This window comes from Parus major, chromosome 1, assembly GCF_001522545.3.
Source record: "Parus major isolate Abel chromosome 1, Parus_major1.1, whole genome shotgun sequence".
Lineage (NCBI taxonomy): Eukaryota > Metazoa > Chordata > Aves > Passeriformes > Paridae > Parus > Parus major.
In genome coordinates, this window is record NC_031768.1 from 113,065,101 (window position 1) to 113,088,560 (window position 23,460).

General features: G+C 45.9%; 2 long non-coding RNA genes across 2 annotated transcripts; both read right to left on the minus strand.

The window, feature by feature from the left end:
- Window positions 1–6,718: 6,718 nt before the first annotated feature.
- On the minus strand, window positions 6,719–7,727 carry LOC117245303. Its single transcript, XR_004499884.1, has 2 exons — window positions 7,576–7,727; window positions 6,719–6,874 (listed from the first exon to the last, which is right to left on the minus strand). It is a non-coding gene; the product is annotated as an uncharacterized LOC117245303 (long non-coding RNA).
- Window positions 7,728–7,964: 237 nt separating this feature from the next.
- On the minus strand, window positions 7,965–15,873 carry LOC107204451. The gene is made up of 3 exons (XR_004499882.1): window positions 13,670–15,873; window positions 9,249–9,411; window positions 7,965–8,702 (listed from the first exon to the last, which is right to left on the minus strand). It is a non-coding gene; the product is annotated as an uncharacterized LOC107204451 (long non-coding RNA).
- Window positions 15,874–23,460: the final 7,587 nt, after the last annotated feature.

The following is a 23,460-nucleotide window of genomic DNA, read 5'->3' on the forward strand; positions in this document are numbered from 1 at the left end:
AGAAGTAGTATTTTGCAGACAAGTTCACCAGAAGGTGATGGGTGAAAACCATTTGCAATCTCAGCTAAAAGTAAATCAGAAAGCTGTTATGAACAGGAGGGTCATTGGAAGTCTGTGCATTTGACAAACCTCTCTGCAGCAGGATTGTTTTGTTTTCAGTTCGTGCTCAGGGGCTGAAAATCAAACACAAATGTCAAAGGTTCACCTGGTTCTTCAGTCTGCTTTTTGTTTTGTTTTGTTTTGTTTCTTAAATGCTAAATCAAAAAAAATAAAAAAAAGACAAAAAGAAAGAGGGAATGGCTATGAGCACGCACAACCCTTTTCAGTCAGGTATTTTTCCTTCAGACATCCGAAGCTTTTCTTCCTGGTTGGACATCATTAGCATATAATTAAGGTGCCAGATCTGTGCCATTTTCCTGTATGCTTAATGGGGTGAGTTCCTGAGGTTTCTTGGGAGGTTTCTTCCTCCCAAACTGAGGTCAAACAGTTAACCAGTCATTCCTTCCCTCCTTCTATTTATAAGCCATAAGAAGCAGGATGTAGTAACATTCTCTTGTGGTTCACCATAAGGAAAAGATTCCATTTCTCTTCGGAGACAATCCCCAACAGCCCCCTCAGCAGAACTTCTTTTATGGAGTGAAAATGGGGGAAACCTCTGTGTGTGTCTGTGTGTGTCCTGTCTGCCAGGTCCAGCAGCAGAGGAAGCCCCTGGTGCTGGAGAACCTGGTGAGAACCATCCTCCCCTTCTGCCCTACCACACCTCTCCTTCCTCCTGCCCCTCTGTCTCCTCATTGATTCCAACATCAGAGCTCTTCCTCCAATCAAACACTGTGTTTTCTCCCCCAAATCCATGCCCTGTCCCAAGGATTGCAGTCCAGAAATTTTAGCCAAGTGTTTGAGCATCCACAGAGGTGTCTAGAGGGGAATGACACCGGCCCTGCAAGGGCACCTGGAATTCTTCCTGAACCTCTGTCAGAGCCCTTCTCTGAGCCACTCCGTGCCCAGGGTGTGTAAATAAAACTCCATGAAGTCTCCTGGCCCTCAGGGTGCCTGGGAAGAGCAGGGGATGCTGCCGGGCAATCCAGCTGGAAAAGCAATTACTGCCTTCCCAGCAAAGGAGCTCAGGGCTGAGCCCCGGCCCCTCTCCAGCTGCAGACAAAGACAAGAGGCTCTCTGAGCCCCAAATACCTTTTCAATGGTGAGGAGGAAACGTCCCACGGGTTTTGTTTTTCCCTCCAGGATGTCAGCATCCCGTCCTTTTGAAATCTTTGTGTCGGAGTCCCCACCTCCACTCAGCACCGCTTTCCTCCGGGAGGAGCTGGGGGGAGGCAGGAGCAGAATCCATCACTGGCTTTCAAAAGAGACACTTCCCCCGAGAACAGCCGGGGTGCTCCTTGACATCACAGCTTCGGGCTGCCCACTTGAAGCTCTCCTGAATTTTTGCCTTTCCAAGATGCTCCTTGATGTCTGTGTCCATTCCTCCCCCTTTATTTAAAGCCCAAGGCACTGCAAACCACAGCAGCACAGAGAGAGCTGGCTGCATCCAAAGAAGGAGCAATTTGCCTAAATCTTGCCTTTCAGTATCTGTGGCATTAACTTAGGAACCTAACAATGAAAACACAAATATTGATTGGCATTTTGCACTCTATAGCTGCCTCTAGTTTTAATGGGAGCACCCAATGTATGGGCTCATTCCAGATATATTCTTATGTTTTCAGAGGAAAAATAAATCTCAGTCTTTCTCTCCCTGCTAGGCTAAACATTCAGCTCTGTGTGGCTGTTTTCCATGCAATATCCAGCAGCATCTTGAATACAAAACATGAGGGGGGGAACATTCAATTAATGCAATTAAATAAGACACAGAATCATGTTTCATGCTAATCATTTCTGTAATCCAACAAAAGCCTGCCCCACTTTTATTTTATTTTCTTTTTTAATCTGGAGCTGCCACCGAGTTTCCAGTCTGCTGCACCAGAGCCATCCAAAATGTAGGTCAGGCTTGCCAAGTCCACTTCTGCATGAAACAAGGCGTGTTCTCCCCCTGGGGGAAGCATCCTCTCCACCCCTCCCACTGCCAGGATTCGGCCCCTGACAATTCCTGCTGGCTGGTGGCTGCTTCCCTCTGCTTTAGGGCCATGGGAAGTCACCTCCCTGTGGTGCCCTGGCTGGGTTTTGGTAGCATCAGCCTCAGGAGGGCCATCCATCTCCAAACCCGAGCCTGGTGGCACCAAAGAGGGTCCAGGTGACACGGGGGCAGCAACCCCAGTGACCCCAGGCGGGCACACAGGCCATGGCCCAAAGGTCTGAGTGCAGGTTAAAATCATCCCCCAGATGGTCTAAAGTGGTTCCTGGCAGCAGGAGGGGAAGCTGGAGAGGAAGAGGCCAAGGACAGGGCAGGCCAAGCGCGCCAGGGAGGCAGCTGTGGTTTGGGAAGCTGGGTGGGAGCAGGCTGGGGAAGCACACAGGGAAGAGGCAGGATACCACAGCCTTCTGTGTGGGATGGGTGCACTGCCCCTGGGTGCCACAGTGGGCTTGGGATCCTGGCAAGCCCTGGAGAAGGACAGGGATATCTAGAGTCGTGCCAGGAGCTCAGGAGATCAGCAGTCCTGGCTGGAAAAGGGGAGGTTCACTCACATTTTCATGCCTTTTCATGGAGTGATGCAAACTGCAATAACTGCCTTGTGGGTGATGTCATGTCCAGACTCCTGTTTCCCGAGACAGGGGGTTACTGGGATGGATTTTCCTCACTGGTTGTGAGGTAATCAGGGGTGTCCTGAGGTCAGCTTTGAGCACCACGTCCTCCTAAAAACCACATTAATCAGTTGGTGCCTTCAGAATTCTGTCAAGTACACTTACTGCATTGAGCAGCTGCAAAACCCAGGTAGGACCTTAAAGCTGGGAGGCTTGGGGAGGAGGGATGAGACAGGGGGAATGGCTTCAAACTGACAGAGAGTAGATTGAGATGGGATATTGGGAAGAAATTCTTCCCTGTGAGGGTGGTGAGGCCCTGGCACAGGGTGCCCAGAGAAGCTGTGGCTGGATCCCTGGAAGTGCCCAAGGCCAAGCTGGACAGAGCCACCTGGGATATCAGAATGTCCCTGCCCATGGCATGGAGTGGGATGAGATGAACTTTAAGGTCCATTCCAACTCAAACCATTCTGGGATTCAGTGATTTAACTGTAAGGAATTGTTGGAAATCCCTCTCACTTGGCTGGGAAACTTTACAAACCAGCCTGAATTTCCTTAAGTGCATTTGTGGGAAGAGAACAAGCCCACAGAGACACCAGCTCCAGGGAAATGCTGGGAATCTGACCCAGGTTCTTGCCTGTGTCCTGTGCACTGGAGTGAATAATGAGCTCACTGAAGCTGCTTGTTTCAGACAAAATGTTCCTTATCCAGTGAGTCGGCACCATCAGGCTGTTTCCATGTGGAGCTGGAAAGCTCATCTGCACAGGCTGGGAGAGGCCAAAGTGACAGACAACTCTGAAGATGGTGCAGAAGGGAAAAAGAATAAAAATAAAGAGGAATGGGAGTTCAGGGAAAGTCCCAAATTGAGCAAGCAACCAACCTGACAAATCCATGCAGCAATTGACTCTCTCCCGTTGTCCTGTGTGTACTCTGATGTGACAGCAGAAAAAAAAGTGAGATTTCTTTTCTGCCTGCACTGCTCTGCTCTATTCATCACCTTCAGCTTTGGGGCTGCAGTGCTCAGGCTTGTGGAAAAAAAGAGGAGCTGTCCTCACGCTGTCTCCTCACTGCCCTCCGGAGCAGGACCTGGAGAGGGAGCAGCATTCCCGGGGCAGCTGCTCAGGGGCCTCTGCGCTTCCGAGCTGATAATTAATGAAACACTCTGGGAGCAGTCTGCAAGAAGGAGCTGCTGTTAATTAGCAATGCATTTGTCACATGATGACGTGCAGAGATGGTGGAGAAGCTTCAGGAAGTCTGTGGCTTAGCCCAGCAATGGTTATGGGCTGTATTGGTAAGCACCATTATTAGGCAGGGTTTTATTATGTATCTTTAAACTCATTGCAACTTCTCTGAACATTTTCTGGAAAAGACATAATCCCATCTGTTGGATCATCCAGAACAGGTGAATAAAGGGATGATGAGCCTTCCTTTTTTGCACTGTTTCTAAGTGTGGCAGCACTGATTGCAAAGTTCTCCCATCGCTGGTTTTGACTGGCAGAGATAACAAACCCATCCTGAGGAGCTGCTTTCCATGGAATCACATGCCTCGGAGCAGAAAGCCATTTATAGAGCTCCAGAAAAGACCAAAAGTGCTGTGGGTTATTGCTGTCCCCAAATACCCTTGGTTCACAGGACATTGGAGGCATTTTTGCAGTGGCAGAGCTGTGGTGAGTGTGCCTGGAAGCCCAGAGGCAAAGCACGCACTGCTCGTGTGGGAGCTGGCAGAGCTTTCCAGGGCTTTGTGGATATCCCAGGATCCCCTCCATGCCCACATCCATGTCTCCATCCCTGGGCATGCGTGTGTGCCTTCAGTGCTGCAATCCTGTGCCTAATAAATCCCCGTGGCCCCATAAAACCCAATTACTAATGTGTTTAAAATAAAAGATGAATGTGTATTTATAACCACGTGTAATATTTTATATAACGCTCTACAACAGATGTCCAGGGAGCAGCAAAATTTTAATTAAGGTTTTCTCATTGCTTTTCCTAGGGAATCCAATCAAAGTCCTACTGAAAGACAGGAGTGAGACATTAAAAAAAAAACCCACACAGTGACAAATGTTTACATGTATTTTATAACTTATTCTGTAAAGGACATCTGTGGCTCATCTAGTGCAAAAAAAAAAGAAGCCAAGACTATCTGGTATGAAGCTTTGTTCTACTTATGCTTCTGTAGTGATCATGCCATGAGTAGTGTGGAAAAACCTTCAGTGTCCAGGGTTTTTTTGGTGTTTGTCCCATGATTTGTCAGCACTTTATAAAGAGGCAGAAATGTGTTTGATCTCTGGCTTGATGCGTTTTTAGGGGAATCTCTCAGCAACTCTGGCACTGCTGGCTGAAGGCCTTGCAAGTTCCATGGAATTTAAACCCCCTTTGGGCACAAATAAACCTCATGCCCGGTTTGCAAAGAGGGACTTGAAGGGAAAAGTGTTTGGGGAGTTGCCCACTGTCCCTGGGGGTGTCCCTGAGTGGACACCACAGTGGCCTTCTTGCTCCTGAGAGCTCCCAGAGTCAGGTCAGAGATGGGAGACAGTGGCCTCCTCCTTCTAGTGGAAATTAGATTTTCCTGAGTTCTGAGGAATTACTGAGCTGGTCCTAGAGGCTGGGATAATGCTGCTGCAGGGCATGTTTGGGGTTCTTTCTGCCTAACAGGATATCTCCAGAGCCTTGACCCCTTCTCCCTCCCTCCATACTCAGTCTGGGAGCTCTCCTGTGGCTGGGGAGGCCCTGAAGGACTGGGCTGGAGGCAGGTCAAAGCGAAAGAGGGACAACCAGACTGTTTCCACATGAATTTTCCTTGCATGCCGGAGCAGATCCAGAGTGCCTGTGAGCCAGGCTCCCCAGGAGAGCCATCAGTGTGCTCCAAGTGCAGTGGGAGAGCACAGGAATCGTTTGTTTGCTGCCCTAGCTCCATTATATTTAGATATTATTAACTATGATTAAGTGCACGATCAGGAGACAGAGCTGCTTTCATGAATTGCATTTCATATTCAGAGAAGGCTGCTGTGATGGTGCTGGAACATCATGGTGTGAGTGATGGGATGGAAATCAATTAACAGGTGGAAAAATAGGCTGGTACATGCAAAACTCTCTGAAAAGGGCACCCACTTCTTCCTTGGGATCTTACTCATGAGACAACAAAAGGGAACCCACACAGATGAAGGCTGAACCATTCATTTGGAAGTTTTTAATTTCTTCTCTAAGGGAAGCTAAAGAATATTTTTAAAGTGTCTACAGTGTTATAAAGGCTCCTCTTTTGGCCTCAAGCATTTGTTTTTATAGCACATCTTATATGCAAGATGCTGATTTCCAGGATGGCTGCACCTCAGATCCTGGTGGGGCTCAGGGCCACCACAAGGCGTCTGTGATGTCCTGAGATGGACAATCTTTTCTGCAAACTGCTGTTTTTTAAGGGGGCCCTAAAGTCTCTCTTCATTGTTTTTCCTTTTTTGGTCCAGTGTTTGAGCTTGCTCTATGAACTGGGCTGCTCCTCAACTGGCTTTCTTTCCAAACTCCTCTCCGCTGCTTTTTCTCCATGCTAACCTGGCAAGTTAAGTTTCTGACACTCTTTCCTAGATACAAACAAGGTGACAAACACCTCCTGGGATGCTCTGGGTGTTGCCCTTCCAGACCACTTCCCTCTTTTCATAATATTTTATTGCTGCTTCTTTCCTTTAGCACATATCTCACTCTGAGAGCTGCAGCCATTCCTGGCTGGTGGAGTTTGTGCCGCTGGAAATCACCTGGAAATTGATATTTGCAGGCAGTTTGTCACTTCCAAGGCCCACACAGGACACTGTGCACGCCTTGCAGTCAGTTCTGACAGAAACTCTGGGGTTCAGTCCGGGTTTCCCAGGCATTTAGCATCTCAGAAGGTTATCTGGGAAAATGGTTGTCTTGGCCACAGCTTCCCAAGTGCACGACACTTAACAAAGCAAGAGGGGAAATACTAAAAAATAAATGTGTGGCAGATGGCCTGGTAGGACAAAGCTGAATCTGAGGATTAACCAGACCATAATAAAAGCTGTCATTACAGGTTGTCATCATTGCTGAGTTATTTATTAGCTCTAAACAGTGCTCCCCTCAGACACCAAATGTCAAATGTTTCAATAGGTAGGACCCAAATCTTCCCCTTCCAGCTGCTCCCATTTCATCCTGCCAGCTGCACCATCTCATCTTCCAAGACCTGCCAAAGAGCCCAACATTAACATACCTTATTATGCACATTATTTTGCCAGTAGAGGCCAGATGAGGCCAAATCTTCCTGATAATAAGCCCTGCTGTCATTAAATGCTATTATGCATGCTACTGTTGATCCCCAGACCTTCGCAGAATATTAATAAGGGCATGCTTGGCATTTGCTGCAAGGGTTCTGGAGTGGATGAGTTTGGCATTTATTGGATCTGTCCACAGTCTGGAGGGATCTGTGGCTACACCAGTCACTTCTGTAACACAGGAGAAAAATACAAGGTGCCTGCTTGGCAAAATATTCCCAATTCTCAGAAGGTTTCTTTCTCCTTTAAAAAGGAATCAGGGTTTGGGGGGTTGATTTGGATCTCAGAAGGAAAGGAAGGAAGGAAAAAGGAGGGAATTGCCTGAGGATGATCCAAATATTTCATTCTCATTTTTTGAAAACCTGTTTTAAGGTCAATTTGAAAGCATTGTGAAGTGAGGAGCTGAACATGCCAATGTGAAAAGAGAAGCTGAACCATTTCAAATTCTCTGAATGCCTTTTTTTTCTCTTCTATTCATTTTTTTTTCTTTTTTTTTTTCTTTTTCCCTGCTGAAGAAATGTATATTTTGACCTGAAGCTGTGACTTGCTTTGGTTAGCCTAGAACTACTTTTTTCTGTGATTTTTTTGCTTGGGAAAAAAAAAGAATACTCACCTGCTTTAAGTGTTCTGTCTTTTGAGGAGGAGGAGGTATTTTTGTTTTAAAGTTCTTTTAACTGAAAGTTTCAGCTGTTATTGGAATTTTCTGATTTCTTTTCTTTCTTTTCTTTTCTTTTCTTTTCTTTTCTTTTCTTTTCTTTTCTTTTCTTTTCTTTTCTTTTCTTTTCTTTTCTTTTCTTTTCTTTTCTTTTCTTTTTTCTTTTCTTTTTTCTTCTCTTCTCTTCTCTTCTCTTCTCTTCTCTTCTCTTCTCTTCTCTTCTCTTCTCTTCTCTTCTCTTCTCTTCTCTTCTCTTNTTTCTTTTCTTTTCTTTTCTTTTCTTTTCTTTTCTTTTCTTTTCTTTTCTTTTCTTTTCTTTTCTTTTCTTTTCTTTTCTTTTCTTTTCTTTTTTTTTCTTTTCTTTTCCTATTGTTTTTCCTTATCCTGTCCATCCTCTGCAAGTATTTTGTCAGTTTTTATGTAGCATGGTTTCAACAGGGCAGTGACACATAAAAGTGGTGGGGAAAAGTGCCACAAGCTCTCCATTGTAATGTGACCATAAATTCAAGCCTTATTTCAGTTATGGGTGGCCACTTCTGATACCTAAAGGTTAAAGCTTCCCTGGCAGTGATTAACTAGTCAGGATCTCAGCCAGATTTCAGTACTTGAGCAGTCACTACCGTGGAAAATAACTTGAAATCTTTCCCCTGACCCTTTTGTCAAGCTGTCAGTGCCAGTGATTGATTTCAGTTCGTGCAGAGCCCGGGGCTGTCTCTGAGCTATAATTGTGAACTAATGTGCAGCACTGGACAAGTCAAGGTATATCTCAACATTTCATGATCTCCTTTACACCCAAGGGCACAGGGAATTGGACAGAACCCACAGGGACTGAAGATTGAGCTGCAGAGGGGCTTTTAAGTCTCAGGGAGTTAGAGAATTCCTCTCACCTTAATTCAAAATTAAGCAGAAAGATCAGAGCAGAGCAGCCCTCGGAGATGGCAGCATTGCACATTCACAGACATCAGTCTGCTGGAAAGCAGAGTTCCTTTTGCTAATCCAGTCCTTCTCAAAAAGAAAATTTGGGTAGTAACTTTTGAGACCTCTTTGCAGAAGCTGAGCTGATGGCACCAGGCTTGTGTCACATGCTGGTAGAAGGCAAGGTAAGAATTTTTACTTCAGCTAGCCTGCAGCCTAAAAAAAAAAATCCCCCCAGAAAGCAGGCACCTGCATTTTTTCACCAGACAAATGGCTATAGATTAGAACATACCTTGAAAAAACCCAACATCCCTTTAGATAACATTTTCTGTCATCAAACAGAAAGAAAAGCAGAGCACAGGCCTAAAATCAGAGTCAGAGGAAAGGACCAAAGTATTTTTAGATTGTCTGGGTTCCCAGCCTAAGCGAGGGGAATGACTTTAATCAAATTTAGCCAAGCCCCAGCCATTCTCTCTGTGGTTGGTTTCAGCTGCACATGTCCCATCTTGGAGCAGCCCTTCCCAACAGCACACAGGCAGCTTTGTTTACAGCCTGGGAAGGATCAAATGGGCTCCACTGGAGGGAAGGGAGAGCAAAGGAAGGCGTTTTCCTCTGAGCCATCCTTGCCTGCAGAGGAAGCTTTATAGCTCCACAAGCCAGGGTACAATATGTTCAACATATGTCAGTCTTTCCTCCCAGCAAGAGAGATGAATCACCTGTTTTCTGCAGAGGGGAGATGTTTAAATCCTCTCTGTTCACGAGGAAGAGGGAGCAGTTTTCTCATTGTGATGGATATTAGTAACAATCCCAGCAAGGAGCGTAGCCTGTGCAGTTGATGCTTCTCCACTGCTGCTGGCTGAAGGGATCTTGAGGAAAGGCCTGTTTTCCATGAATAATGCAAATTGTTTGCAGTTCCAGTAATTCAAGGCCCAGGGTAGGAAGTTTGCCTCATTCTGCATGGGGTCACACTTCCTCCCCACGGGCACTGATGGGGTGGCCGGGAGCCCACTGCAGGCTCCAGAGGAACACCTGGGGGAAACAATCCGGCTCATAAACACATGAAATTTGGGTCTGGAGAGGGGTGAGAGAGGCAACACATCTCCCAGGGAAGGGGGCTTTAAAAACCACCTACGACAAAACATGCACGTGTGGGCTTCAGTCCACCCCTGCTCAAGAAAGCATTTCAATCCAGTGCAATAGCAACAACTCAAGGGTTTAAGTGCTCCTAAAAGCCAAGTTTCTGTCAGAAACTCCCCAGAATAAGTGTGGTTTGCACATCAGGCTACAGAGCTAAGGGAAACATTGCTGTGTAACCTCAAGAAGAGCTATGGAGGCTCCACTGTAAATCTGATCCTTGCAATTATTTCCATGATGACAACACCCACCAGCCTTAGCTGGAACCTATTTGTGATGCTGCAAATGGGGTAAAAAAAATGCTTCTTCCTCCAGAGAATTTGTGAGATAAGTATGTGACAAGGCAGTGAAGGGCAGAGGGAGCCCAAGGAAACATGAAATGATTTGCCAGGTGGAGGGTTTCATTCTTTAGGCCACTTGTTGGTTCTTACAAATTGCGGTTCTTGCAGCTGGCTCCACACAGCATTCTGTGATAGAGTCAGGAAGGCCCCCAAGCTCATTTGACTGTTTGCTTTGAACCAGCTACTTTTAATGTTGTCATATAAAAGGGAACATCATTCTTCCCCTGCCTGGAAGGAGCAGGGAGAAATATTGCTTTGAAAAGGCCAAACAGTTTAAACTGCTTTTGCACCCAGCTTTTTTGGGTGTATGTACTGGTCACTCACATGATGGCAAATGTCCTGCTTGCACCAAGGTGAGCCCACAGCCCAAGGCAGGTTCCCTCAGGGAGCAGGAGTGTCCTTCATGTTTGTGTGAACCAGGAATAAAAACTATCCAAAGGAGCACCCTGGGTACTCAATATCACAGTTTGCTTCTGGTCATGGGGCAGGGCAACAACTGGGAGTGGAATGCAAAAGAGAAGTTGTTGCTCTAAACTCTGATTGAACTGAAATAGTTCAACAAGTGAAAATTATTGAAGTATCCTGGGAATAAAAATATGGCAGGATTTATGGGGAAAGCAAGTAGTTAGAGCAAACTTCAAAGAAAATCAGTGCTTTGTGATTTAAATTGTGTCCTTGCCTTGGTTTGAAAAAACAGGTGTCTGCTAAGGAAGGCAGGAACCTCTCTTGAAATGGAAAATGTAAACCCCCTCCCTCCAAACTATTATAAATTTGAAATCAAGGGGCTCTCAGACAAAGATATGGGAGTAGGAATAACAGCTCTTTCCTAGGAACATTAAAATACAATGCAATAGTACAAAAACCACTGACAGAGTCAGGATACAACCTGACACCCTGTTGGCCACGTGTTGCTAGCACTCTCACTAAATGGTGCCTGCAGTCCTCCTGCACTGACAGATGGGCTTCTGCTGAAGCAATGATCCTGTACAAAGGCTGCAGTTTTCCTCTGAAGCTCCAGGGCTGCTGTAGGTGGGTCCTGGTTTCCTCTGGGAATCCAGTGGAGAAGGGCTGACTGCGGTGTTCCAAATCTCAGATTATATCCAGGTAGGAATGCTCAGCTCCTCCCCCTGGGTGCAGCATGTCCCAGTGGGATGATGGAAGTTTATCAGTCATGCAGTGAGACTCAATGGCCCATGAACAGAAGATTTCCCCCTGGAGGGAGGATGGGTGGTGGCAGAGATAAAGAACACTGCCCCAACCTGGTTTTAACAGCTGGTAACAGAATACAGACTTGTGGTTACATCTTGCAGTGCAACCCAAGACAGTCCTGTAGTCCCTAACCCTGTGATCCCTGGAAGCAGAGGTGGTTTCTGGGGAAGGAGCACATTTTCCCATCCTGTTCTGTTCATGCCTTCCCCACACACTTGTGGAGAGGCAAGGTGAGCTCATGGAGAGCCTGCACATGTGGATGAACAGCTGCCCTGCTGCCTCATCCCAGCAACATCTGTCCTGTGCCGGGCTTTGGAACAGTCCTTCCCTCCACTCTGCTTTCAAATGCTAAAAGCTCTTCCTCTTGCCCTCATAGTTTCATTCATTTAATGATTGATTAGTGCCTAAGTGTTGATTAGACCGAAAGTTTTCCTTAACTCTCACAGTATTTCACTGTGCTTAGGAAAAAGGGCAGATAGACCCCACTGGTCAATGAGGTCCAAGCTCCTGCTGATGCCTTTTAGCCATCTGCAGCACATCCTGTTCATGCCAGCAACTTCTGACATCTACTACTCATTTTAATCCTTTGTAAAACATGCAGGGGAGTATGGTGTACATAATGCATGACCTAGATTGTTAAAGTGTTAGGAATTCCATTCCAATAGCTCTGAGATCTTAGTAAATTCATTTGCTGCAGGTAGAGGAAAATAAAACTTTCCCCTGACTAATTCCATCGTATTCCTCTGCTTGTCACTGGGACCCTCCCCACGCTGCCTTGGCCTGAATGCTGCAGGTGGCAAATTTCTCACAGCACTTGGAATCCTGTTTTCAAAAGTCCAGAAATATTCCAGAAATATGTGAAGTAAATATGCTAGCTTGTGTCAGGATCATTTGGAGGGTTATTCTTGTTTTTAAAATGATTTCTTCCTTGAAGTTGAAAAGCTTAATTGCAGCCCCAAGCACAAGAGTTGTGGCAAGCCCTGAGGCTGTGGCTGCTCTGCCTTTGGATGTCAGACAGCCTGGTTATACACACACCATGCTTTCCCTTCACCACGATGGAGACTCAAGGGTATGCAAGTCTGCTCTGGAACGAAATAAAGCATTTTGCTTTTGCAGCCTGATGGTTTACGAGCATTGGGGTAAATGCATAGGCAGCACTTCAGTTTAATACCTTTATTATCAGCTGGGATATTTAACCTGCCCATGGCCCCACTGCTGCCCCAGCCAGCTCCAAGCCCATGGTGGGGAAGGAGGGAATTTAGGTTGCTTAAAAAAATCTTTTTCAAGATTAATTTTAGTCTATCTGTGTAGCACAGTCAGCTTGATCTCTATCTTTTATTACCAGAGGAATCCCAAATACCTTGATTTAAAGCTGGGCTGTTTGTTTAAAAAGCCACAGTTTGACTCTTTAGACTTCTTCATTCGTATTTCCTCTTCATGTAAAATTCATGGCAGGATATTTTAAAACTCTGCCTTGTACCCAGGTGTGTGATTCTCTTGTGTTTCAAGGTATAGGAGGTATTTTTCTATATGGAAAAAAATCAATTGAGTTCCCTGGAACAGAAAAGTTCCAGGTTTAACATCTACCCTTGCTGTCCATGGAGGTAACACAGCAGGAATGGAATATCCTGGAACACATTATAGGGATGTGGTCTTAATTCCTTACTGGGACAGAACTGGTGCTGGTTGCGGAGTCAGGCTCTTGGCAGGCAAAGGGTGTAACTCAGAAACCACAGGCTCAGAGATTCTCCAGGAATTATCTGGATTAACTACACTGCATTTGCTGATAAAGGGCTCCGTTTGCAAACCCAACTTCAAGTGTCGAAATCGTCCGTGTCTACTAATTCACTTCATGTGTACACACCAACTTTCTATGGAGCTGTAGCTTCTCCTGCTTGCTATAAATCCCTTTAGAAGGGATCAAGTCATACCCAGTGAGAATTCACAAAGCATGTGGAAATGTTGGCCTCGCTAAAATGAGTGGGAGTCTTGCCTTTGGCTTCTGTAAGTCCAAGACTTTACCCACAGAGTATAAAGAACAAGAGGATTTCTTTAGGCTTTAAAGTGTTTTTCTTCTCCTTACTGGCATTTAGAGTTATGCAGCACTTTTTGATTATGCTTTTTTTAAAACCTGATTTTGCCTTGCTTCAAGAGCAAGCAAAGGCAGCGCTCTGAAGTGTGTTCTCTAAAGAGAACCGAGTGCCTAATCTACTAATGAACTGTAATTATCCTTCTCTTCAGTAGAAATTGCACTTAGCCCTGAGCCTTGTGGGTTGCTGACTCAGAGAAGAAACAGGTTCTGGGTAAGTTTTGTACATTAGTATGTGCACAGCAATACCTATACATGCATATAGACCAGCAAAAATGGCTTTCCTGTGCCTACCAACACATTTCTCTGACTCGTAGAGCAGCAGAACCAAAATAAAATAGAACTCATAGTAATCTGGCCTTACCACAAATTCCTGTCAGTCTGCTCATTGTGTATTTTTGTCCATATTTCTCTGTTTTCCACGGCTTGAAAATTCTTAGTGTGAGCCCTCACTTTGGGAAGACGTTGATGCAAGTCCTCAGTCACTAGCTTGGACATCTTTGTCATATGTGTACAGCTAAGAAACATCCAGGAATGTCACTCAACACAACCAATTTCTACACTGTGCTCCTCCTGAATTGCTGTCACATGTCTAGATAATTGTATTTACCCTGGGAATAATCTTCAACAGAAATTCAATTGAATTATTGTGTAATCCCAAAATTCTCTGCCTCAGGTTGGACTTGCAGATGGAATTAGCTGGTTTCCCTCAGAGGAGAGGCTGAAATAAGGTCAGATATGCCTTGCATGGAGCTCAGGAATGCACTGGCTCTGCTGGAGTGGTGAAGAAAAGGTCTCTGAGCTCTCCAAGGTCTCTGGTTCCCTCTGATGTGCCTGGTTTCCCTGAGAGAAAGGCATCACTTCCTTTTGTGGAATCCTGCCCTTTCCCATTTCAGATGCCCACATTCCAATAAATCCCTCATTCTGCCCCTCAAAATCCCTCTCTGCCAATCCAGATAAGTGCACTGCAGTCACAGTCAGATTTATTTTGTTGCCAGTCCAGCTGTGCCTATTGCACAAAACCAAAATGAGTATTTCCAACACCAAAAGCAGCCTCAGGAGTAATTTTTTTTGGAGGCAGTGGCACTGCATGCTCCTTTATGGGGCTCTTCCCAAAGAGCTCTCTCTAGTCCTCATTCCTCACAAAACATTACAAGGCAGGGATGATGTGGACAGATTTTGGAGGTTTTTATCTACTTCAGACCCTTTGTGAGAGAGTTGGCAGAGAGGCCTTGCTGTGCCAGTGAAGTTGAGTCCTTCTTCCTCCCTGTGGGAGAATTTCTGTCACAGAAGGACATGCATCCACAAAGTGATGTGCTTCCTATTTTATTCCCTTTGTCCTCAAATTAAGTCTCACAGAGAGGCCTCAAGTACTTTAAAGGCCAGCCAGGCAGGGCTGTGACTTCCCCAGGCTGTGTGCTCTGAAATTGGAGTCACTATTCATTCACTTGTGATCAGCCCAGCCTAAAGGGGGACTTCATTACTTACTGAGTCCTTAAAATAACCCTCTTTATTTGCAGCCCCTTTGCCTGCAGAGATCGTTTGGGCCCATATGCACTGTTTGGTTTTAAGTTTCCATTTTGTTTTTAAGAGCAAGAAGTCTCATGCCTAAAACAACCTCTTTCCCCTCCCTGCTCTCATTAAACCAACTGACAATGACATGTTTAACTTTGTCAATGTTTGTTTTTAAAAAAACCATAAAGTTCAAGGCAGGTTTATGTGTGGAAAGACTCTCCTTTCCTCAGAGATCCAGCTGGACCAAAGCCATATCAAAAACTTCCTGTACAGAAGACATAACTAGAAAGGAGAGAGGAATTTTTCGGTGCCCCTTTCTGCAATAAAAGCAGCCCCGTGGCTGAGCTGGGTTCTGCAATGTCACAGCTGTCTTGAAAGCACTTCCACAGGGACATTTGTGCAGGCATGCAGAGCTGGGGGCAGAGCAGGGGTGTGGATGGAGAGCAGGAGGCAATTGGGAGTTCCACGTCCTGCACCTCATCGCACGGCGGAGAGCACACGTGTGGTGCCAGACCCGGCGTGGGACACTCAGACCCTCCTGCTCAGTGATCCCTGCCTTGCACAGCCTTCATCTCCCCTGGACTGTCTGTCAGCCATGCACTGGAGTGAGGATGTGAGCCTGGATCCCATCCCTGCTCCGAGCATTGAGGTGCATCCTTCCACCAGGCATTTGTGCTGTCTGCCGGGTGGCTCCAGAGGCCGGGGGACACTTCCCAGCAGGACTCAGGGATCAGCCTCAGGGTGAAAAGGCAGAACTGACCTGAGTGTGCTGCAGTGCTGTTGTGTATGCAGAGAGAAACACAGCCTGTGTCTTTCCTTCAGTGGGTAAGTCACTGCAGGGCAGGGACAGAGGGAGCCTCAGCGTTGTGCAGGACATCTACACAGCGTGTTCTGTGCGTTGGCTGCCTCCTGAAGCACAATCCTGCCTCAAGCTTGACACTGGGTTCCAGCCAGCCAAGCACAGAACAAATCCTTCCTCTCAATGACCTCCTCAGCCTGGTATTTGAATCACACCAGGGGGAGGGAAAAAAAAAAAAAGAAAAAAAGAAAGAAGCCAGTTAAAATTTGCCAGAGCAAAGGAAAAAATACGAGTGTGATGTAATTAATGCATGTGCTGACTGGAGCGTTCCTCCCCGAGCCCTCATGGCAGGTGGCAGCACACATAGCGGGGCCAGGAGTGTCTGTGTGCTGCATGTGCTGGAGGAGCTGCCTTGGCACAACCAGCAGCACACTGAGATTTCCTTGGCTGCCCCTCTGGTGACTGACTGCAGCTCCATACCTGACTGTGGCTGTCCCAGCTCCGGCACCTTCCTGTTCCACAGTCTGCACCTCGGCGTGGAGGCTCTCTGTTCTGCAGAGATCCTGCTCTCTGTGCTGGTTCTGCAGAGATCCTGCTCTCTGTGCTGGTTCTGCAGAGATCCTGCTCTCTGTGCCTGGTTCTGCAGAGATCCTGCTCTCTGTGCCTGGTTCTGCAGAGATCCTCCTCTCTGTGCAGGGTCTGTGCTCCCCCAGCAGAGAACTGGGCTCGCCCTGACTCACTTCAAAAACCTTGTTGCTTCTGAACAACAAACGTGGTGGAATCTCAGCTTTCCTGGCTGTTTGGAATGGGGGATGTCCTGCTGGGCAGCAGAATCCCAGCACCTTTGGGATGAAGGCAGATGCACAGCTCTAGAGCAGGGAAGGCCACTTGGAGGCCCCAGAGCAAGGAGTGTGTGAGGTTCAGCAAAGATTTCCCTGGCAGGGCTCTGGCCAGGACCTGCTCAGTGAATCCATGCTGGTTTACCCTGGACTCTGGTGGGAGTTTCAGTCACTGAGCTGTACAGACCAGTAAAGTTCAGCTCAGCCTCAAGTAGCTGGCTTTCAGCTTACTGACATTTTGTGGTGATACCATTTCTCCTCCAGGATTGCATTATTGGTGCTGCTGAGAATGTGATTTTCCCCAGAAGTCACAGCAGGGATCAGAGCGGAATTCTTAGCATCCAAACCAAGTGAAGATTAACTGAAGAACATCCACCCATTTAAAAATCCCACTTTATCTCCTTGTTTCATGCTCCAGAAGTTTTCAAACACAAGTAGTAATTGTGGGTGTGAATGTATGCCTTCCTATTAGCTGGAGACACCACTGAGGCAATCTGTTGTCTTGATAGGTGGAAATTAAGTCAAAACTACCCAAAAGCTCCTCTCCCTCTGTCTGGAAAAACCTGAATGAAAAATCTGTTTGGATGTCTGAATGGTGCATCCCCAGCAATTCCTGTTTTTATTTTTTTTTCCCAACAGGAGAACACCAATTCAAATTGGAAGTTCCTTATACCTACGGGAAAGCACTTTATAGGCTTGTTTTGAAACCCACAACTTCTCAGCATTTCCCACTTCAGCTTGTAACCAATTTACAGCTGGAAGGGCTGAGGGCTAAAACCCAGGTAATTCAACAAGCAATTAAAACCAACTCAATTCTACATGCAGACGACTCTCCAAAGTGGTTACTGGAGCTCTACTGAGCAGTGCATGTAGATTTTTATGCCCAGGGGAACATCACTGAGGTAATTGCCTTTCCATTTAGAATAAATATGTTTTATTCTTTGCTGCTTAACTTGGTGTTTTTTAAAAGAACCATGCCCATTAACATGAAAAAAGAGACACTGCTCTCCAGGCAAAAAAAAAAGCCTGAAAGCACTTGTTAAACAAACAGAGCATCTGCCATGAACATTAACTGCTTTGTAGCTGATTTTTGTGGGTTTTTTTTTCCCAGTCTAAGCAGAGTTTGTCTGCATAACTTCGGGACTCTGTGCAAACTCAAGCACCTGACAGTATAAGAATAAATATCTTATTTTTCATTCACCTGTTTTTCATTTCACTTACTTATTTTAAGCTCCTCTTCACAATTTTCCACCTAAAGCATAATTCCAACCATGACTAACACGAAGTCATTTTTGTTGCCTGCATATGTTGCATGTTTTACAGCTTGTGAGGAGTTTTTAGTCATTCATAGTATTGGTTTGATTTGAATTAAATCTTTCTCAATGTGCCTATTCAAGTAACCTTTTGCTTCCAATTCTTGAAAGAAATAACTTTCATGTCACCAGGCACAGCCTCCCAAAATGAAAACCTGGGCACAAAAGGATGGATGATGGGATGCAAAGGGAAGAAAGGAAGGGGAAGGCTTGGTGTCTCTGAAAGGAGAAGAGCAGAAATATGGAAAGAATTCAAAGAGAAGGCAGTAAAAACCCCACCAGGTACAGCTTGACTTAGCACTGGGGCTGCATCAGAATCTCCTGTGGGGACATTTTTGCTCTGAGAGCTGGCTGGAAGGAGCCTGAAAACTGTGAGAAAAGAAATTGGTTCCTCCTGTAGGAGGATTTCTGCTTGGTTCAGTGACACAAAACTTTGTGTTTTGCAAACAAACAGGTTTCTGTCACAGAGCCCCAGTTCCACCATCAGTTTCTCCTCCTCTGATTGTTGCTGATGGCTTAGATCAGAAGGGCTAAGGAAATAGGGAGCAAATTCTCCACTTGTTGTGGGAAATTCCATAGCCTTCCTGAGGACAGGGCTGGAGGGGTTCTCAACAGATCAATCTAACAGCTTAATGCAAAATCATTTGGGCTTAACCCAGCCCTGACAGGTGTCACTCCAGCTTGCTCTCAAAAACTTTCCCTGCTGGAACTTCCACAGTTTTCCAAGGCAAGCTGGTTGAGTTGTTTGTCCAAAGCTCATTAAGAAACTTCCCTCACAAGATCTTCCCTTGAGGCCATTAATGCTTCCTCTGTGCCCTGGGCACATGTGAGAGCAGTTTATTCTTTCCTCTGTGCAGCCTCCATTTATGCATTTTAAGTTTACTGGCATCTTGTCCTTCATTTTTCCTTTCTTTAGCCTGAACATTTCCATTCCCTTTGATGTTTCCCCACAGGTCTTGTCTTTTAGACCCGGTTCTCTTTGAAATAGTCTCCACCTCACATCCTTCTTGGAGAACAGTGCCTAAATCTAGACAGAGCAGCCCAGCCAACATCACCACAACTTGACCCAGCAGTGTGAAATGATTATTTTAGTTGGTCTTAACTCACGGTGTTCCTGCCTGTACCTCTCACCACTGGGTGCTTCCTTCTCAGCAGCTGGTCATTACTGATCCAAGTTCATCCTGCAGTCACAAAACCAGGCAAACTTTTCCTGCAGAACCACTCTGCAGGTGCCTGTTCTGCCTGCTGCTTGTGGGGACAGCTCAGGGCAGTCTCCCAGGCTGGCTGTGAATGACTGAGGAGTGTTATCTCCCCATCTTCCTCTTCCTTCCTCTATTTCCAGCGCTGTGGGCAGCTGACAAGGCTCTGGCTGAGCCCTGGCCTGGAGTTAAGGTGACTGGAGAGGACGTGGGAAACTGCTGGCCCTGAGAGATAAGGACGGATAAGGGGAGGGAAGTTACAGATAAGGGCTGCATTCTGCAGGTGGTTAGGGAAGTGTTAAGTGAGCAGTGCCCAGAAGTCACTGACAACTAGAGAGAATCCCTTGGGGAGTAGGACCCTGCTAGAGCAACAGGTTAGCACATCCAGGAGCACCAGGTAAGGACAATATTACCCAGGGAGCCGTGTCAGAAACACCAGACTCCGTGCAGAGGTGGCAAAGCTGGGCCCTGTGAGGAAAAACAAATTTGGGGTGGGTGCAGAAATGGGGGAGGAAGACAGCACAGCACGGGAAAGGGAAGGATTAATAGATGTGGGGGGAAGGAGGATAAAGAGCTGGGTGCCAGGCAGTCCTGAGCTTGATTACAGCTCATGTCCCAAACATGCTGCCCTCATCATCCCACAGAAGCTGGCTCTGTGGTCAGGAGGATGGGGACAAGGATCTGGCAAATCCAGGGAATCCATGGAGGCAAAGACAGGTCAAGCATCCCGGTGTCACCGGCTCCACGCCCCTGCCAAATCTGATGGCATCACCATCTTCCCAATGCCTTCCCAACACTCCTGCAGAGCTTTTATTCTAAACTTGATCACTTGTTTGAGCCTGTTTGCAGCATGGCTCCACACAGCCGGTGTGCTGCTGCCCAGGAGTGGGAATGAGAGGCCAAGAGAGGCATTTATTTAAGGCAGTGTTGTCACTAAAGCCTCCATTCCATCAAACCTTGGCTCAAGAATACAAGAAATGAATTTACGCTGTTGCCTTGTCCTAGCCAAGATTCAGACCCTTCTGAGTGAAAAGTTATGTGTTCCTGCCTCTCATTTCCTCTCTTTCCTTTTATTCAGACATCTATTTATCATCCAAAACCAGAAACCTGGGGATTAATTTATTCTTTACAGAACTCAAAGAAATGTGGGGATTTTTTTAAATTTCCAGATCTTCCACACAACAAGTAAGGAATATTTGTCAGTTACTAATTTTTCCCCATTCTATTTATATTTGCATTCTTTCTTTCTGTGATAGCTACTTCACTTCACCCTCTGACATTTTATTAGACAAAAATGGGAAACTCTGGCCCCCGCTGACGTCAAGAGGAATTTGGGTATCGATTTCCCTGAAAAAACAATTTCAAGCAGTGACCTGGCAGCCTGCACCAACTTGTGCCCAGGCTGTCTGCATGCAGGGGGCCTTCACCCTCCTCACACAGCCCTTTCATTTTCCTCTTATCCAGCTCTACATCCAGCTCAGAAATACTCATAAGAATCAGTAACAGAGTGGAAAGATGTGAGCCTTGATATTAACTATCTGCTTTTATATTTTCTCTGATGTTGGCTTTGGTTACCCAAACTGGGGGTCGTGCTTGGCTGCCAACTCACTGAGCAACTTCCTCTGTTTAAACAGAATATATAAGCCTTACTCTTTTCCAGAGTTCATGACTCTTTTGTAAAGTGTTTTATGATACAGTTGTTACAGAATCCACCATCACAGTAACAGCTCCAGACAAGGCCTCGCTGTGGGCCTGGCTCCCAGCCCATTTCCTTGAATGGAGGTTTTTCCATCGCTATCAGCGGATGAATAAATACATCAAACTGCAGCACACACCCCCACTGCAGGAACAACGCCACGGGGGCTTGGGGGGACATGTCTAGTCGTTGTTTTTCAGAACCAGAGATCGTGAATCCAGCCCTGTGCAGAGGATCCTGAAGGCCTGAGTGCCTTTGAGGCCCTTCAAACACAGCTTTTTCAGAGGGTCTCAGCACACGAAGCCTGTGAAGTCACATAAACCTCCCAGACATCTGTTCTGTGCCTTACACCCGTCACTTCTGTTTGTGTGAGGTTTAATAGTGACTGCTCCGGACTGAGAGCAGCGTGATGCATCCTTTTATCACTGCCTTGGGTCAGGTCAGCTCAATAAGTGATGGTGGCCTTGCAGTAGTAAATGATCTCCAAAGTGCAGCTTCTTCTGCACTTCAGGGCACAGATTTCCCACAAAGGAAATGGGAGTGCTCGGGAGATGGTGCCAGTGGAACCAGCAGAGGGAAAAGGTAAATCAGCACATTGTATCGCTTGTAATGGTGTCACATTAAGATCACAGTGCTCTGGGAGGGATGCTGTAAATCAGCTTTTGGATGTCCTATTTTTAAATCTCACAGAATGCACTCATTATCAGAGGAAAGCATAATCCTGGCCTTAGGTATTTGAGGTGACTTAGCTGTTTTGTGACTGGATGAATCACGGCACATTCACAGTGTTCCTGTCCCTGCAGCTCAGGCTGAACACCTAGAGACCCTCAGAAGGGACTTTTACTGCACTGGAAAAATCATGGCTTGTAGGGAAAAATGTTAATACATCCTCATACAGACAGAGCTTTTGATCCCATTCCTTTAGATTCCAATTCATCCTTTGTAGCCTGGCTCCAAGGAGTGACCGATGCCAGATGCTGCAGAACAAGGATTGGACAATTTTAGAGCATTTTGGATAGAAGGAAATCTTTTTCCCAGCATTAGTTTGAAGCACTGGTTGGCCCCAGGCCTGAAGCATGTGGGGGAAGAGAAAGGCTGAGGCTGCACTTTAATTCCCCCTAATGTAGATTTGGAATGGTGGGTTTTGTTTCCCATATGAATGCAGTTATTCTTTTTTCTCCTATTAAGCATAATCAAGGAAAAAATCGTTGTGAACCAAAAATTTTAGAACATTAAAAGGACAGAAAAATTTCTCTGGTGACTGCTGGGGCTCAGCTATTGCTGAGTGCCCGGCTGCCCTGGTCATCTGCCTTCCTAAAGCTCCCCTGAGTGCTTCTCCTGTGGAAGTATCTGGTTTTCCAGCAGTAACTGGTATTTCCTGGGCCTGAGAGACTTCAGCAAATTACTTCAATTGCTCTATTTTATTTGCTGTGTTTCTGTTTTTAAAGCAAACCAGCCCGGAGTTCAAAATCCATTTGTAATGGACAAGAAAGTAACGAGATTCCCTGGAAGTCTGTATTAACATGCCAAATCAATTACAGTGTAATTAGCCAGAACTGTTACTTGTTGAAATCCTGTCAACGAAAATAACTCAGGCTTCCCCTTCAGATTGCTCCAGCACCTCCATCTTCTTGACAAGGACTTTGAGAGAGAGAGAGACCACCTCCTCCCAGCCCCTATCAGACTATTCAGGGAATGAAACCCAGATGTGTTCATCCTTACAAACACGGAATGGTGGAAAACGCTGGGGAAAAGGAGGACAGAGCTCTCCTGACCAAACCACGATGCCTTTCCAGGGCAGGATGAGCCCCTTGGGCAGGCTGGACCCTGCTTTCCCTGGGGTAAAGCTGCAGGCTGCCGCTGTGTTCTCTGATTTATGCCAGCCCACGGAGAAGGAGGCCCACTCCTGGGAAGCTTTATCTGCAATTCATTTAGGAAAGAGGCAAGTCCTCTCCTCTGACCTAATTGAAAACAGGCAGCCTCCTTCTAATTGTGCACTCTAACCAGTTCATGTGCATTAACAGAGGAAATTGGAGAGGAAAAGGGTTTGGCATTAGGGAGTTGGCATTAATTTCCTGCACTTGAAGGTCCATATGCCAGCTGTTTATCTATCTATCTATCTATCTATCTATCTATCTATCTATCTATCTATCTATCTATCTATCTATCTATCTATCTATCTATCTCTAATTCACATTGTTCTCTCTACAGAAACTTGACCAGGTAAAATACAAGCACCAGGAATTTTTTTCTGTTCCAGTTCTAGCCAAGTGTGTAGAAGGGCACAGTTTTTCCAAAAGGCACTATTTTTAAAGACTAAAAGACCTCTTAATGCCAAAAGAGTTAATATTGCTCATCATTACTTTCAAAAGACCCTTTTTGTGTTTGGCTCTGCCTGCCCACAAGGAACAGTCCAGGAAAATGGTCAGTTTTGGTTAAAATATTGCAAAGCTGAAGGAGAGTCTTCATCAAATAGGCAACAGGAGGAGGATGAGAAATGCTCTTGTCAGTCAGCAGCTTCAGGAGGTTTAATCCTACAAAGTCATACGTGTTCTGAATGGAGAGTTATATTAAATAATACCAAAGCAGCAATAAAACTTCTGGCAGTATTTTAGGTGTGTGTTTGCAGTTCCAGTGATCAGGTGTCTTCACAGGACTCAAGTTTTGTGAGCACTGGGGTAGCCAAATAACTTAGAGTTGTTTCAAAGTCACCACAGGGTTTGGAATCTTGATTGTATCTATCTGATCATACACTGAATGTGCTTAAGCAGAAATAGAAATGGCTTTTAATTGC